Raw genomic sequence first — 18148 nt, forward strand, 5'->3', positions numbered from 1 at the left:
ACTATTGTGTATCAAATGAACAAAAGACTGAAGCTATAGAACAGCTAAATACCACAATTAATAAGCAAAATTTAATGGATAAACTGAATTCTACCTTGAAGATAGAGGCTATACCTTCTTTCCAAAAGCTATAAAACATATACAAAATTTGATTCTAATACTACATCATAAAGAAAACTTTAATACGTTCCAAAAGTGGGAATAATATAGAGTTGCCCATGTAATATGGTAGCCACTAGCCACATCTAGCAGTTTAATTAAAGTTAAATGAAATTCAGTTTCTCAGTGTCATATGCCACATATCATGTGCTCAGTAGGATAGATTGCCTTTGGAATGAGGAGAAAAGAGACCAGATTGAAGTATCGGTGAACTAAATCTTCCTCTTTCATAGCAAGAGGTCAATAGACAAAATTTGAAGTCAATCAAGAGATAAAGACGGACACATATTATGCGTAATTATGGAGAGAAATAGAAAAACCACAAACAAATAGATGAAAGTGATGGCTTCTAGGAAGCGGGATTGCAGGTAGGGACACTTGGGCAGCCTGCCTTTTTATTTTAAGCCTTTTCATACTATTTGGGTTTTTTTTTTGTTTTTTGTTTTCTTTTGAGGAAGATTAGCCCTGAGCTAACATCCGCCGCCAGTCCTCCTCTCTCTGCTGAGGAAGACTGGCCCTGAGCTAAGATCTGTGCCCATCTTCCTCTACCTTATATGTGGGACACCTGGCACAGCATGGCTTGATAAGTGGTGCATATGTCCGCACCTGGGATCTGAACCGGCTAACCCCAGGTCGCTGAGGTGGAGCATGCGAACGTAACCGCTGCACCTCCGTGCCAGCCCCTACTATTTGTTTTTTTAAAACTGTGTGTGTGTATTACACCAATGATATGTAAGTTTTAAGAAACTGATAGGATAAAGCAGCCTAGAAACTGTCCTTGCACAATAGTTTCTTATGCAATAAATGATAAGTGTAATTTCATGCCTTTGTATAAACTGAAAAACACTCAAGTTCTCTTTAGATTATTTTATTACAATTAATTTATACTGAAAGTGTTAAAAAAAATTTTTCAGGCACCAGTAGCCAAGTCTTCTCTTTCATTTGTAAGTGAGGATAGCAAATATTTCTGTGACATTGGGCATATGTTACTTATCTTTAATTGACAAAATATTTAATTTTGGGGGCTAGCCCGGTGGCATAGTAGTTATGTTTGCTCACTCTGCTTTGGCGCCCCGGGATCACGGATTTGAATCCCAGGTGTGGACCTGCGCACGGCTTATCAAGCCATGCTGTGGCAGGCATGCCACATGTATACTGGAGGAAGATGGGCACAGATCTTAGCTCAGGGCCAATCTTTCTCAGCAAAAAGAGGAGGGTTGGTGGCAGATGTTAGCTCAAGGCTAATCTTCCTCAAAAGAAAAATGAAAACAAAACAACAAAAAAATATGGGAGGGAGAAGTAAGAGTAGAGTTTTTGTATGTGGTTGAAATTGTTAGCTTAAAGCAGACTCTTCTGTTTATAAGATAGTTTATGTAAGCCTCATGGTAACCACAAAGCAAAACCTGCAGTAGATTTACAAAAGATAAAAGAGAAGGGAATGAAAGCATACCACTATAGAAAATCATCAATTCACAAAGAAAGACAGCAAAAGAGGAAGAGAGCAAAAGGGAAGAGAACAAAACATCCAGAAAACAAAAAAGATGGCATTAGTACTTACCTATCTGTAATTACTTTAAATGTAAATGGATTAAATTTTCCAATAGAAAATGGCCGACTGGATTAAAAAACAAGATCCAACTTTATGCTGCCTACAAGAGACTCGCTTCACCTTTAAGAATGTAGGCTCAAAGTGAAGAGATGGAAAAAGATATTCTATGCAAATGGAAACCAAGGAGAGTAGGAGTAGCTATACTACATCAGACAAAATAGACTTTAGGTCAAAAACTGTAATGAGACAAAGAAGGCCTTTATATAATGAACAAGAGGTGGTTCAAGAGGATATAATGATTGTAAATATATATGCACCCAACATTGGAGCACCTAAATATATTAAGCAAATATTAACAAATCTTAAGGAAGAAATAGACAGCAATACAATAATAGTTGAGGACTTTCAACAGTACCCCACTTTCAACAATTGGTAGATCAACTAGATATAGTCAATAAGGAAACACTGGACATGACATACCTTAGACCAAATTAACTTAACAGATGTATACAGAACATTCCATCCAACAGCAGCAGAATACACATTCTTCTCCAGGACACGTGGAATACTCTCCAGGATAGATCATATGTTAGGTCACAAAACAAGCCTTACATTTAGAGGATTCTAAATCTTACAGTTAGGAGATTGGTACCGTATCGAGTATCTTTTCCAACCACAATAGTATGAAACTAGAAATAACAGGAGGAAAACTGGAAAATTCACAGATGTGTGGAAATTAAATACACTCTTGAACAATGAGTGGTTTAAAGAAGAAAGCAAAAAGGAAATCAAATCAAATAGGATGCAGCAAAAGCAGTTTTAAGAGGAAAGTTTTTAGCAGAAAACACCTAGATTAAGAAAAAAAACTACAAATAAACACTTTAAGGAAGTAGAAAAAGAACATAGTAAGCCTCAAGTTAGCAGAAGGAAGGAAATAACAAAGATTGGAGCGGAAATACATGAAATAGAGACCAAGGAAACAATATAAAAGATCAGTGAAATAGCTGGTTTTTTGAAAAGATAAAATTGGCAGACCTTTAGCTACACTAAGGAAAAAAAAGACTCAGATAAAATCAGAAATGAGATAGGAAACATTACACCTGATAGAACAGAAATATGAAGGATCGTAAGAGAGTACTGTAAAAAATTATATGCCAGGAAATTGGTCAACCTAGAAGAAATGGATAAATTCTTAGAAACATGTATACAGCCTACCAAGGCTGCATCATGAAGAAATAGAAAATTCAAACAGATGAATAATGGGTAAGGAGATTGAAAATAGTAATCAGAAACCTCCCAACAAAGAAAAACCCAGGACCAGATGGTTTCACTGGTGAATTCTACCAAACATTTAAAGAATAATTAACACTAATCTTTATCAAACTCTTCCAAAAAATTGAAGAGGAAGGAACATGCTCAAACTCATTTTACAAGACCAGCATTACCCTGATACCAAAGCCAGGTTAGGATACTACAAGAAAACTACAGCCTAATATTCCTGATGAATATAGATACAAAAATTCTCAACAAAATACAGGCAAATTGAATTCAACAGCACATTGAAAGAATCGTACACCATGACCAAGTGGGATTTATCTTTGGGGTGCAAGGATGGTTCAATACACAAGTCAATAAATGTGATACACCACATTAATAGAATGAAAGATAAAAATCATATGATCATTATTGAATAGATGCAGAAAAAGTATTTGGTTAAATACTTTTCCAAAGGTTAAAACCTATATTATTATACCTAGTTCTTTTATTAGTGTCTTAGCAACTATAAATAAAATATTTAAATTTCTTTGGTGTTATATTTTTACATCCCTGCTGTGTGAGATAAGGATGCTAAGACCTTTATCCATTTCTCCATTCTTGTCTCTTCTATGTCTTTACTTCCATTCCTACCTTTTCTTTTGTATTTGACCAGGTTGATAACATAACATTTACATTCTGTTCTGTAATGAGAATTAAGACATTCAGCCTTGTCAGTAGGTTGGTTCTAAAAGCTGAACATGATAAACTGCAGTTAATCGTTGAGTTAGGATTATTTTCTTCTCAGCAGGTTGAAAGTCATGATGCTAATGGAACCCAAAGAATAAAATATTTAACATCAAGGTAAGGTTGCTTATGTTTACTTACAGTTAATAAGTTTTTCAGTATCATGCCACTAGTTTGCTTCATATTCTGACTAGTTTGCTTTATATTGTTCATCTTCCTCCACTACAGGCTGTAATTACCATTTTTTTCCTTGATAGAGAAAAAGGTACCTTCACATATCCTCAAATATTTCCTGCTTGAGTCATAATATCTAGTATTTGTTGGATGGAATCCTTTGTTTTCCTGGAGACATCCCTCTTAGAGCCCTCCTACTTCCTGCGTCAGTCTTGATTTGGAAGCGTGCTCTATATCTTTCATTCTGAGTTATGCCTTCACTGCATTTCTGGGCTAGATTTACTATTTTTTAGATCCCACATCTTCCTCTCATGACATTCTCCCTCTTTTGCTGGAATATATTTTAAATTAACTTCAGTGTACAGGGTACTTAAGATGTAAGTGTTCTAAATTCTTACATGTCTGAAAATAGGTTTGGCTTTGCTCATAATTGCTTGATAGTTTGGGTGTAGAAATTTAGATTCAAATTAATTTCCCCTTAGTACTTTCATGTTTTGCTCTTTTCTGTTTGCATCAAGATGGTAAGAAATGTGATGTTACTCTGAGTCTTGATACTTTCTAAATGACACTTTCCCTCTCTCCTTGGAAGCTCTGGTATTTTTATCTTGTAGTTCTAGAATTTTATATTTACGTGTGTTAAGTTTGAGTTGTTTTTGTCATTCTGTCTGAAGTCAGTAGGCAATTTTGGTTGAAATGTAATGTCTTCCTTCAGGTGTAGGAAATGTTCTTCTATTATTTCTTTGGTAATACTTCCTGGTTTTCTGTGTTCTCCCATTTTGGAATGCTCGCTACCAGAATATTGGCTTTCTGGATTGATTCTTATGTCTTTTATTTCTTCTCTCATGTTTTTCTTCTCTGCCTTTTTATTCTGTGTTCTGATAGATTTCTTGAACAGTATGTTCCTGCCTTTTCTTAATGTCTGTAAGCACATGATTAATATTCCAGTCGCTTTGCTTATTTTCTGCTTGTATCATTTCAAAAGGTAACATGGTGTAATAGCTTGTATGATGGAACCAGACTGCTGGACTGTGTGGGTTTAGATCCCAGCTTCACCACATAATGTGACCTGGGGCAGGTTATTTAGCTTCTCTCTGCTCAGTTTCTAATCTACAAGATGAAGATAATAACTAGTTTATGGATAGAGGAGTTTGTATTTATAAAGCATTTATAATAGTTCTTGGTGTAATAAAATCAATATTACTGTTACATATATGGCATCCTGTTTTTGTTTTATTGAATGCAGTTTCTTCAGGATTGTCTTGAGGATATTTTGTTTTGTTTTTGAGTTTTCTTCTGTGCCCTGAACAACCTATGATTCTTCTGAAGTTAGTTAATCTGCTTATTTATCTTGGTCATTTTTAGCTGCTGTTTTTTCTAGTATGTCTGGTGATCGTTACCATTGCTTCATGTTTATTTCTGAAGGACTATCTTGATTATTTTAGGTATTGGCTGTGGGTTTCCTTTCTTGTTGTATAGGTAGATTTGTTTTCTAGTTGCCATCTCAATGAAAAGACTAGTTGGTAACTCTGTGTACCTAGCTGAAGCATCTTGTGTGCTGGCAAGTTTAGGCTTAGAGCAAAAGAGCAGGGAACCTGTTGTTAGTCTCAAGGAGCTTTCCAGTTGTCTTGTTGACTTGGGCTATATGGATACTAACATTCAAGCCAGAAGACCTGGTTTCTTTCTGAGCAGTTTGTTAGATTTCTTTAGAAAAGAATATTGCAGTTTTGAGCCTAGGGGTGACACTGGGCTTTGCTTAGACAGGGAAGAGTTGTGGAGAAAAGACAGGTGAAGCTTTTTTGTAGGTCGCCTGTTTTCAGCCTCTTTACTTGCTAACTTGGAGCCTAGACTCTTGGGACCATTGGCTCAGACCTTCACTGTAGTCCCTTTGTGTGTAAATTTTGGGCTGTGATTTCTTTAGTTCTGTTTAACCTATTAATACATTTAGATCTGCTTTCTGTTCTTCAGAAATCTACTGTGGCGTTTCATGTCTTCATAACTTTATTCTCCATTTTTTTCATTGTTTTATAGATTTATTTCTTTTTGTACTTCTGTATTGTCTTACCAGTAGGCTTTGCAAAGGGAGGCGAGGCAAATATAGTGTTGTCATCTTCTCTTTCTCTCTCCAAGTTTTCTTTAAAAAAAAAAGGAGTGAAAGAAATTGTTATTTCACTCTAAATACTTTTATGTTTCTTTAAAAAGTAAGGATGTTTTCTTACATAACGTCACCGTCATTACCACATGTAACCAAATTAACGGTAATTCTTAATATCATATAATGCCTAGTCCATATTCAGATTTTTCCAGTTGTTCCAAAAATGCCTTTTTGTTGTTGATTTGTTTGAATCAGGATTCAAATGAGGTACATACATCCCAATTGATTATGTTTCTTGAGCCTTTTTTTTGTTTTTTTGAGGAAGATTAGCCCTGAGCTAACATCTGGTGCCAATCCTCCTCTTTTTGCTGAGGAAGACTGGCCCTGAGCTAACATCTGTACCCATCTTCCTCTACTTCGTATGTGGGATGCCCACCACAGCATGGCTTGCCAAGCGGTGCCATGTCTGCACCCGGGATCTGAACCGGCAAACCCTGGGCTGCCGAAGCGGAATGTGCACACTTAACCGCTGCGCCACCTTGCCGGCCCCTCGAATCGTTTTTTTAAGAGTACAATTTGTTTGGAAGAGGAGTGGCATCAGTTTGTAGATCACTTCTGATAGAAAATGTTTGAGCAAGCTATGTGTTAATGTAGTTCTGCTCTAATTTCTTAAGAAAGCAAAGTCTTCCCCAAATAGCACATGCTTTTGTCTTAATGGAATATTATAAATCTATGCACCAGGATACAGTGTGGAATAAAGAACTTCCGTCTACCTGTCACCAGTTTTAATAACTGTTAACTCAGGATCTGTCGTCTTTCATTTATACCCTCACACATTTACGTTCTCCTAATATTATTTTGAAGCATATTCCACATATCATTCATATGTAAATATTTTAAGGTATATTTCTAAAACTAAAAGCTCTGAGTCTTTAAAATTTAGAACAGTTGATAAACTTTCTCCCTTTCCCTTTTTGCCCTCCATGTTGAAGGAACTGGGTCACTTGTTCTATAGAATGTTTGACATTGTGGATTTGTCTGATTACTTCCTCCTGTTTAAGATCTTTTCACTCCTTGGGTGTGACATTGCTCCTGTTAAGAGTATATGATCTAAAGGTTTGATCGATTCCAGTTTGATTCTTTTTTAACAAGAATATTTTATAAGTAGTACTGTGTACCACGTATTTCATTATATCAGAAGGTACATAATATCTGGTTGTCTCACTTTTGGAGATGCTAAGATTGATCACTGTATTCAGTTGGTGACAGTATGACCCATTGTGAAATTTACTATCGCTTTTTCTCCTAATGGTTTTATTTTATTTATTTATTTTTATTTGAGGAAGATTAGCCCTGAGCTAACATCTGCCACCAAGCCTCCTCTTTTTGCTGAGGAAGACTGGCTCTGAGCTAACATCCGTGCCCATCTTCCTCCACTTTATATGTAGGATGTCTATTACAGCATGGCTTGCCAAGCAGTGCCATGTCTGCACCTGGGATCTGAACCGGCAAACCCTGGGCCGCTGAAGCGGAACGTGCAAACTTAACTGCTGTGCCACCAGCCTGGCCCCTCTGCTAATGGTTTTAAAATCCATCAATGATGTTGCCCATCTATTTATGTCATTTCTTTTGTTCTTATTAGCTGAAATTCTTTGGAGGACTAGCCCTCACTAATTAGGTCTCTTTGGCTACCTTGAAATACAGTTTGACAGGACAGGCAAGAAAAATGCTTTATTAGTTCCCTTTTACTTAATTTTTGATTAACCCTTAGTGTACCATCAGTGTCCATTGGATTTAGTTATATATATATATATATATATATATATTTGTAACATTTCTAACTATCTTTAGGGACTAGTAATTCATGATTGTTTTTCTTTCTTCGAGGTCTTCCAAAGAACAAAAGCAAAACTTACTGCTTTTAAATCGAATGAAACTTATCCTATCTTTCATGTCTTTGTTTGCCTTTAAGCATTGTGCTGTTTCATCATGCTAAGGTTTATTTCATCATGACTCATCAGTTGTTTCCATCTCTCCTAAAAAGATGATATGAAAATACAAGAATGATGGAATCACGTAGAAAGGTGATAGAATGTGGAAAAATATTGTCACTGTTGCATCATGGTTTTTTTAGTTTTTATTTTAACTTTTTTGTATTGCAGTTATTGCATCATATTTCAAGAAGTTATAAAAGAAGCCTGGAGACCCTATTTTTGTAGGCTGCTTTTAGTTTTCATTGAATGCAGTTGAGACTTCAGATTTTTTCGTTTCAGTCCATAATGACAAAGAGGAAAAAAATGACAGATGTTAAAGAGATGTTTCACATTTCTTTAACAAGTCAGTAAATGAATACAAAGGGAAAAATAGTACTCCAGGTCCAAACCAGCATTGTTTAGTAGGCATATAATGTGAATCACAAATGTAAACCACATATATAATTTTAAATTTACTTTAAAAAGTAAGTGAAGAAAATAGTGTCATTGAGGAAAACAAGAAATATTTAGAATTCCTTTTAGGAGCTAACACCCTGTGGGACAAACTTTGCTCCATCTCTTCTGTCTCTTTTTTGGCACTGGTTGGATAAATACCCTCCCTTCCTCTTCTCCCCTACATTCACCCCAAATAGGCTGTGTTTTCTTGTGGCTCTTTGTAGCTTGGTAATGTACTAGCTTGTGTTTGCTTTGTCTCTTTATATGCCTTGCTTCCCTTTCACTTTTTCACTCTGGCATTGAACTCTTCCTTCCCAAACTGTCAACTTGTCCTTTTGCCTCAGACTGCCTTTTCGAGCTGAAACAATGGCTTCTAGACTTCTTTGACCACGACCTATAGTAAGAAATATATTTTATGTTGTGACCCAGTACACACATACGCACTCATAAACACATATCTAAAACAACAGCTTTGGGAAGCACCCTTATCATTACTAGGCGTCTTGTACTCTGAATTTTTCTTTTTCCTCTCCAGTTTCATTTTAAAAATGCTGGTTATAACCCACTGTATTGCTTGGCCAAAGAGTAAGAACATTTGTAATTGTGTTAGGATATTGGTATTTTGTTTTCTATAAGTTTGTACCAATCTGTATTCCCCCCCAGCAATGTATGAGAGTAATGTCAAAGCTGATATTATAAGTGCTTTGAAAATTCTGTTCCTAGAGCTTGTGACTCATAGTGTCCTCAAACTTCAGCAACACCTGTCCTGCCTTGGGAACAGAGTATCTGTGCTTTAACTCAACTCCTTTTATGGTAGTATCTGGAGAGGGAGAAAGAAGCCTGTGGGTTAGTTGAACATTTGTGGGACTCCATCTTGATTTGTCTATAATGTTTTGGTTATATCTCTTTGAAGAGGTTTTTTGTGGTTGCTTTAAGTATTATGTTATGTATACATAACTCTTTACAGTCTACTGATTGTCAAGTCCCTGTACTCAACCTCTCATTTCTAATATAATTGCCTTTTATATTTTCTCTATATACATTTAGAAGCATATCACATGGTGTTATTTTTGCTTAGACTATCAAAAATGATATAGGAGACTTAAGAAGAGAAGAGAAGTCTGTTGTGTTTACCCATATTCTGTCTCCATTCTTCCTGATTTTCTAGTGTTCCTTCTTTTATCATTTCCTTTTTGTTTGAAGAATTTCCTATAGCCATTCTTTTAGGGTAGGTCTCCTGGTGACAAATCTCTTAGTTTTCCTTCATCTGCAGATGTTTTAATTTCCCTCTTTCCTAAAGGATATTTTGTCTGTATATGGGATTCTGGGTTGGCAGTTCTCTCAGCACCTGAAAAATGCTTCTAGGCATCAAAAATATGAATATGAATTGACATTTAAAATGTTTATTAGCTGTGACCATAGTGTTCTAAGTGTTAAAGAAAAAATTTTCTTCTAAATTATAATTACTGAGTACGACATAAATATATTATTGATTTCATTTATTAAATGATTATAAACGTAAAGGCATCTCTTCACAGGGGACTGCTCTTTTCATGGAATTATGTACCCATGGATGAATATTATTTACGTTAGAATGAGACTGATTTCAGTGGAAATTAATAGTAAAAAGGAAAGATATTGGGTCATTAGTAATTGTGAGATTTACAAATGATTTATTGATAATTTTTGTTAGGCCTATCATTTATAGTAGAATTTATAGTATATTCCTGTTAAATTAATCTATATCTAATAAGTCCATGTAGGAATGAAACGCTGAGCAGAAAATGGATATGGGACAGCATGAAGACTTGTCCAGGTTAACAAATACATAGATATATGGATTTACTGTATCCAGTAATTTTTTGACAAAAGTTAATAAAAATGTTTCTCAATAAATGTTCAAGAAAGTATAAAACCTTAACTTTGGTGTATGTTACTTTTACTTGAAGATATGACATTGATTTGACATAACTAAGGGCTGTTTTCAGCTCCTTGAAATCATGCAAAATATCTTCAGGTTACAGACACACAGTTGATTGATAGAATGTACTAATTTCTTTCTCATTTCTCAGAGAATAATGAAAGTACAGATCTTGAATTCTAAATAATTCTAGATAAATTATGTAAGGAGTCTGGCCATGAGCCTTTTGCCTGGAGGAACTAAGATGTAGCTATCTTCAATATTTATTGTCACTGTTGTCATTGGATTCTGTCTCAGGTGAGCTTTTAATGTCAGGTATTGTCCTTAACAGAAGTGTTTGGGACAGAGAGAGACAAGATCACCTTGGATATATGGTGCCTCCATTAAGGGATACTCCCCTGATATCAGTATATCAAATTATTCCTTTGATTGGTGTTTTGGATGTTTCTGCAACTCAGGGAAATACATTGTAGTGAGACGTTAGATGTGTGAGATATATATCCTTCTCTTACAAACTGGAAGAAGGAAGATTATAAAGTGGAGTGTAGGAAAGGAGAAACTAGCATGGTGTCTGACCTTGTTATTAATTCAACTAACTGGTTGGTAACTACGGAAATTAAGAATCTGGAAATTGATTCTCTTAAAACCATCTCGTCCTCAGTGTGAAGACTGCTGGATTAATTTTTCATCACTAGATTATAGTTTTGAATCTTTGGCTGTATAATATTCATCTATTTTTTATTTTCACAACTGTTTTAATTCCTTAAGGACCTTCATCATTCTGCCGTGAGTACTGCTACTTCTCTGTGCTCTCTTTGAGCAAGGATTCTTTTCCCTTCTTCTTGCATATGCTCCTCAGTGGAGCAGTTTTTTTATTCTCCCTCTTCCTCCTTTAACATGAATATTTTTTATTCACAATCCACTCCCTGCTGAGGTTTTGATTTTATTCTGTTGCCTCAGATTTTGTGTGGTTGTTGGTTCTTCATTCATTTGAAAAACTTAGGCTATGTCTCAAAAATATAATTGCCAAGGGGTATCAATCTTCATTATATTTCCGTGACTAAAACTCCATGAGGGCAGAAATCTAGTGTGTTTTCCTCACCATTGGATATGTAGAACCTATCCTAGTGAGTGAATGAATGAGCAAGGAACAGAATTTTCCCAACTCTTTCCTTAATAGAACTGCTAGTTAAAAAAGAAATAACCAAATTAATGTTGTAAAGTCTTTTTTTGTTAATTGATATTTAAAATAGTACCTTTCTGGTAGAATGGTAATTAAAATGCTTTTAATATTGTGGTAAGAAGTATTGTTAACATTTCTGATCATTTATATTTTAATAGTTAATAAAAATTAATGGCCATGATTGGACTGTTTCATAAAATCATATTGGAAATATAGGGTAATAAAAGCCCCTACCTTGTAAGGATGTTGTGAGGATTGAATTAGTTAATACATGTAAAGCATTTAAAACAGGGCTTCATATATACTCAAGTGCTTGGTAACTATTAATTGGTAATTGAGAATGGTGCTGAGACTGACTTCTTCCCCATCATTCTGCAGAGGGCCCCTGATGGTAAGTTATCAGTTTATCTATCCATAAGGAAGCTGGCTATTGGCACAGGGCAGTCTTCCCCTCAGGTCCTTGCCGAAGCCCCCTGAAAGGATCATCCTCCACAGGGACTTTGCCTCAGGTTCTTTCCCAAGGGTCCTCCTCTCAGACCTTTGAGAGCAGGGGGCTGGGAAGAGCTTCAGAATGGGTGATATGTTGCAGTCGGGTGATATGTTGCAGTCAGGTGATGAGGGTTTAAAATGAACTCTGCCTTTTAGGCCTCTGTGACTCAGGGCAAGTTGCTTCACCTCTCACTTTCCTCCCTTGCCCATCTCATCTCAGAGAATGATCTTCTCATCCCTTTTCTTACTGTGAGCAGCTACACTGGGCTTCTTTTACTTCCACAAAATGCCATATTCTCTCCTACATCTGGCCCTTTGAACATGCTCTTCCCTTTGGATGAAACATATTCTTTCTCTTCCCTCCCCCTTTGCTTTATTTTGCCAGATCCTGCTCATGCTTGCATTAAATGCCTCTGCCTTAGAAGGCCTTTCCTAACCAGTTCCCACCAGACTGGTTTGTATCTCTGCCATGCTTTCCTTTTACACCATCATGATTCTGAAAGCCTTTCTTCCCATTTGGAGTTGCCTTACATACTGAGCTCCCAGAGGGGTTGATGGAATCTGACATGTTCTTTGCTGCATCCCCAATTCCTGGCACATAGGAGGCCACATTAATGATGTATAGATGGATGGGAAAAAAATGTTGGAGATATTGTTACTTAGAATTTGGTTAACATTATTTCTACAGCTGCCCTTGTTTTACAGAATTTTTGTTTTGTTTTTTCTTGTAAAGCTGCCGAAATGTAGAAGCTGATTCTGTCACAATGTCAGATGCCTTTGGAAAATTCTACATTCCTCTTAGATGAATCTTTAGAACTTGGTGAGTTTCACTAGATACCTTCAGTCTTCATTTTGAGCTCAGAGGTATGCCACCTTTTTTTCTTCCTTTTTTGCATAATTAACAAGTACGGTGAGGTTTGGAATCTCCTGGCAAGGAGCATGGGACCAAGTATTATAAAAAGATTTAGGGCATGATCTCCTACCTTCCTCGATAGCTTTTGTTTATCTTTAGAATTTTCATTCTTATGAGGAGTGAAAAGATATTCATTGGTAAGACAATTGATATCCAGATGTAAAGTATTTTCTTTTCAGCAACTCATGAAGTTTTTCAAAGTTACTGCGCAGAAGTAAGAATTATACTTGTTTTTTTTCTGAGATAAAGGAAGATGATTTTCAAGTGACTGAAAGTAGAATAGGAATTGTTTATTTCCTGTCAGATTTTAGCTTTAAAGATAATCAGTTGAATGAGGTAGAGAAGGGCCAGTCACCTACTGCAACTCCACCTTACAAGCAAGTCTCTCCATCAGGGGTCTGCGCACTACCAAATCCAGCCTACTGCCCGTTTTTCTATGACCCGTGAACTAAGAATAGTGTGTATATTTTTAAATGGTTGGGGGAAAAATCTCAAAAGAATACTATTTTGTGACATGTGAAAATTATGTGAAATTCAAAATCAGCATCTATAAATAAAGCTTTATTGGAACACAGCCACTCTTATTTTTTACATATTGTGTATAGCTATTTTCAAGCTATTGTAGTGGAGTTACGTAGTTGCATCAGAGACCTTAGGGCCTAGAAAGCCAAAAATATTTACCATGTGACCCTTTACTGAATAAGGTACCTGACCTGTGCTCTAGGTCATGGTTGGACCTAGGACGTGGTTGGAGAAGTATTTATAGATTGAGTTCTAAGGTTTAAGAGATGAGTAGGCGGAAAATAGCGGGACGTGATTGTCAGTACCAAGTCTTAGTGACTCATTTATACTTTTTTCTATCCTGCAAAGTGTAACCCCTATTCTAATTAAACTGACCATGTTGTTGTTTTAAAATAGGAAATAAATCAAGAGAAATCATTCTTCTATTACTTTTCTTCTAAAATGAATGTATATGGGAATTTGTAGAAAGAAAATTAGTATAGTACTCTTAGTTTTTACCTGGTTTTGACATTACTATAATATCTTAAGCATTTAACAGATTGTGTATACCTTATGTGCAGTCTCTGTTTTTTCCTGATGTGCAGGGATTACTTGTTATTTTTATTTTTTAAGTGAAAGTACTAGTCTAATATTTGGAAACTAGTTGGTGACTGACTCAATGGAACTCAGTACATTGAGAATGAAGGTACACAGTCCCTTTTGGAATCAGTGGATAGGCTTGGAGGGTATTCTTAAGGAGCTCTTTTGTAGTCTGACACAGGTTGAGTCCTATATTAGATAAAAGACCACGATTTTAGTATCTCCCTTTCTTGGCCCTCTAGAACACTTAATAGTTTTGTGACTTTGGACACATTTACCACTCTAAATCCTAATTGCTTCATTTCCAAATAGGGAAAAATAATACCTTTCCTGTCTGAAAGCAGGAATCTTGGATTTACTAAATTATAAGTTTTCTAAGGGTAGGTACCATGCCTGTTTTTTAAACAGTGGATCCCCTGTAGGCCTGGCACATAGAGTGAAAGAACAAGATCTATTATAGCTCCAATAACTATTATATCTATGCATGATCACAATAATTCCAATTTCTTCGAAGTTTTGCTTATTGCGATTGGGTGTTTTTTGTTAACTGTAAAAGAGAATTTTGATGAAAACAGTTATTTTCTCTGGATTCATTCTTTAAGATAGCCGTCAAATCATTGGCCAGATTATTTGGCCAGACTTATTTGTCTAAGTTGATTGTTTATTGTTAATTTTTGAAATCTTAAGAGCCCAGATAAACTACTAATGCAAGAATTACCAATCTTAAAGAAACCTAGAACCGTTCTCATTATAAAGCTTTAAAATGTATATATACTAAAAGCCACTCTTGGATAGGAAGACATATATTCTCATCTAAGTCTTCTGAAATTTTCCCCAACTCTTCCACTGAACCTCTTTTTTTTTAATGAAACTTCCCTATATAGTTTGCTTAAGAAACCAATTTTTAAAATACTACCTTGCAGTATACCTTGTAAAGATAAGATAGTTTAAAAGGTATTTAGCTGAGGAAAATTGTACCAGATTTAAGGAGTCTAGGGAGATGTGACAGCTAAATGCAATATATGACTCTGGACTGGATCCTGTACTGGAGGAGGAAGAAAGCCCTAAAGTACTTTATTTGGTCAGTTAAGAAAATTGGAAAATAGACATTATATTAAAATATTGTGTAATTATTAAGTTTTCTGAGGTTAGTAACTATACTATGGTTATTTAAGAGAATGTCCTTGTTCTTAGGAAGTATACATTTAAGTATTTAGAGCTAAAAGGTCGTGATTTATACAATTTACTCTCAGTTTAGAAAACGTTTATATTTTAAAGAAAATGATGCAAATGTTAACAATTGGTGAATCTGGAGTAAGTATACATAGGAGTTCTTTTAAATATTCATATAGTTTTTTGGAAGTTTGAAATTATTTCCAAGTAAAAGTGTAAAGAAATGTCTTTAGCAGTTACCAAAAAACCTGGAAATTATGTCCAAATACTGTTACTTTTAGATTATCATTTACTTCCATTAAAAATATACTTATAGTCCTTGTATTTTTTTCAAAGTGCTTTTACACATCCTCTGTTCACATGGTGGTACTGTTATTGAACAGTACTTTTTTGTTGAGTGGTTTATGATTAACTATATGGTCATCAATGCAGATGCTCTGTTCTGTGATTATTTAATAAGTTTATGACAAGTACTTTATAAAATAGGTTTAGTTGTTTTATAGTAATGTGGAGATAAAATGAAAAAAGCTTTGAAATGTAAAATCTGCTTGGCAAAGAGAAGGTCTTTGTATTAATAGTATTCTTGATGATTATCTCATCAGTTATTTTAATCATAAGATCATAGTGAAATATCAATTAGTATAATTTAGAACTTTAAAAAAACTTAGGTATAATCTGTTAAGTTTTCATCTATCCTGTAGTTTACTTTAATATAATGTTCACTTCAGCTAGTTTCATTAAAAGTCTATCATATTCCCTTAGCTCCATAAATATGCTTTGTTTGTTTTTAAAAGTGGGTCTGGTTTTATCATCTCAAATTTATTATATTTTGAAGGAAATTCAAGAATAAGTGTCTATTATAGTGTTTCTCAAAATAGTATTAGTAATTGCAGACATTTTTTGAGCGTTTGTGCCAGGCATTATATTGTAAGCACTTTTCACTTAATGATTTATTTCATTTTCACAACCTTATGCTAACGCCTTGTCTTGATTTGCTGTTTTCAATTCTAGCTAAAACTGAGCTTAGAAGCTAAGCTTCAGAACCCTCAAGTTTTCTTACCTCTTTTTGCCAAATACAAACTGTAGGAACTAGTGATCTGGAACTTAATACAGTAAAATTGATCAATTATATTTACATTAAGAAAAAAAATGCCATCTGACAATTTTTTAGTTTATAAATTTTGGATAGGTCTAACTTCAAGCTAGACTTCCTGTTGCCCTCATAATATGGGAAGGATCCACCCATCAAAACAGTTCTTCAGTAATTATACTGAAAAAGGAAGTAGATATGACTTTTAGTACCCAAGTAAGAGACAGACTGATGCAGAAACCTGGTTCTACTACACTTCAATTTGACCAAGTAAAGTAACTAAAAATAGTAAAAATTTAAAAATCAAGGCACTGATAGAGTATTGCTAACTTTTTTTTTTAACTTTTCCTATTGAATTAAAACATGCTTATTATAAAGTCCATCAATCCTGAGTGTCATTTTGATGAAATTTTATGAAGTCAACACTTGTTTAACCAATATCAAGATCAAGATATAGAACATTTTCATGAACCCAGGAGCCTCCTTCATGCCCCCTAACAGTCATCACATACTCCGGAGGTAACTATTATTCTGACTTCATTCACTATTCATTAGTTCTGTCTATTTTTGACCTTCTGTTGTCTATCATTTTTTAATCAACATCTTCTTTATGTGAGTCATCCAGGTTGATTCATGTAGTGATAGTTCACCCTTTTTCGTTGCTTTATAATAAATAATATCTATATACCACAGTTTATTTATCCATTCTGCTGTTGATGAACCTTTGGAGCATCGTCAGCTTTTGGCTATTATGAACAGTGCTGCTGTGAACATTCTTGAGCATGTCTTTTGATGTACATGTGTATGCATTTCTGTGAGTAAATTTCTGGGAGTGAAATTGCTGGGTCAGGGTATTTGGCTGTTCAGGTTTAGTAGATGCTCATAGTTTTCCAAAGTGGTTGAATCAGTTTACACTCTCACCAACAGTGTACAAGAGTTCTTGTTGCTCTACATCGTCACTAATACTTGATTTTCATTAGTGTTTTCAATATTAGCTCTTTTGCTATTTTTGTAGTGAAAATTTACTGTAATTTTAGTTCATAATTCCATGATAACTTTAAAAGGTTAGCACATGTGTTTATATGCCATTGACCATTTGGATGTTCTCTTTGGAGAAATGCCTATTCATGTCGTTTGCCCATTTTTTTTTTATTGGGTTGTCTTATGGATTTGTAGGAGTTCTTTAACTATTTCTAGGATGCTAGGATGTTTTTTGTTGGATTGGGTATTGAAGATATCTTCCCTACTTATTCACGCTTTTAATAGTATGTCTTAAGATAATTTCTTAATTTTATTAAATTCAGTTTTATCGAACTGTTCTTTTGTGATTAGTGCTTTTTGTGTTATAAGAAATGTTTGCCTATCCCAAAGCCAAGAAGATATTCTCGTTTATTTTCTTAAGTAAACTTGGTTGTTTTAACTTTTACATTTAGGTTTATGCATGGTATGTGGTGGGATTCATGGTTCATTTTATTTTCCATGTGGAAATCCATTAAGGTTAAGCATTATTTATTGAAAAGACTATCCTTTCTCTACTGTAACGCAGTAGTGCCTTTGTTGTGATTCAGATAACTGTTTATTTGTGGGTCTATTTTTGGACTCTATTCTGTTCCATTGGTCTAGTTGTTGGTGTGCCAGTGCCATAGTTCCTTAATTATTGTAGCTGTAAATCCTCTGACTTCATTCTTCAGAATTGCCTTGGTTCTTTGAATTTCAATAAAAATTTTATACTCAGCCTGTCAGCTTCCTATATAAATAAATAATAAATTCCCTGCTTAATATTAAGCAAGTTAAATATTATTTAATATTATTCTCGACTAGCTTAATATTGAATCTATAGATGAATTTGACTACAATGGACATCTTTCAGTATT

At 34.9% G+C, this 18148-nt stretch overlaps 1 protein-coding gene across 12 annotated transcripts in view; it reads left to right on the forward strand.

Annotated features, from left to right (window-relative positions):
* The window catches only part of CLOCK (clock circadian regulator), a 117025-nt gene that overhangs the window by 14469 nt on the left and 84408 nt on the right, over nucleotides 1-18148 (forward strand). For 4 of the 12 annotated variants that reach the window (XM_046657385.1, XM_046657383.1, XM_046657399.1 and 1 more), the window contains exons 3-4: nucleotides 12731-12861; nucleotides 16653-16793. The exons of 1 other annotated variant lie outside the window; for it this stretch is intronic. The gene's annotated coding sequence lies outside the window, so the exon portion shown is untranslated. Of the gene's footprint in view, nucleotides 1-3770; nucleotides 3827-12730; nucleotides 12862-16652; nucleotides 16794-18148 lie in introns of all 12 variants that reach the window. 7 more of the 12 variants (XM_046657389.1, XM_046657387.1, XM_046657391.1 and 4 more) reach the window with 5 other exon arrangements.

Source organism: Equus quagga, chromosome 3 (assembly GCF_021613505.1).
Source record: "Equus quagga isolate Etosha38 chromosome 3, UCLA_HA_Equagga_1.0, whole genome shotgun sequence".
Lineage (NCBI taxonomy): Eukaryota > Metazoa > Chordata > Mammalia > Perissodactyla > Equidae > Equus > Equus quagga.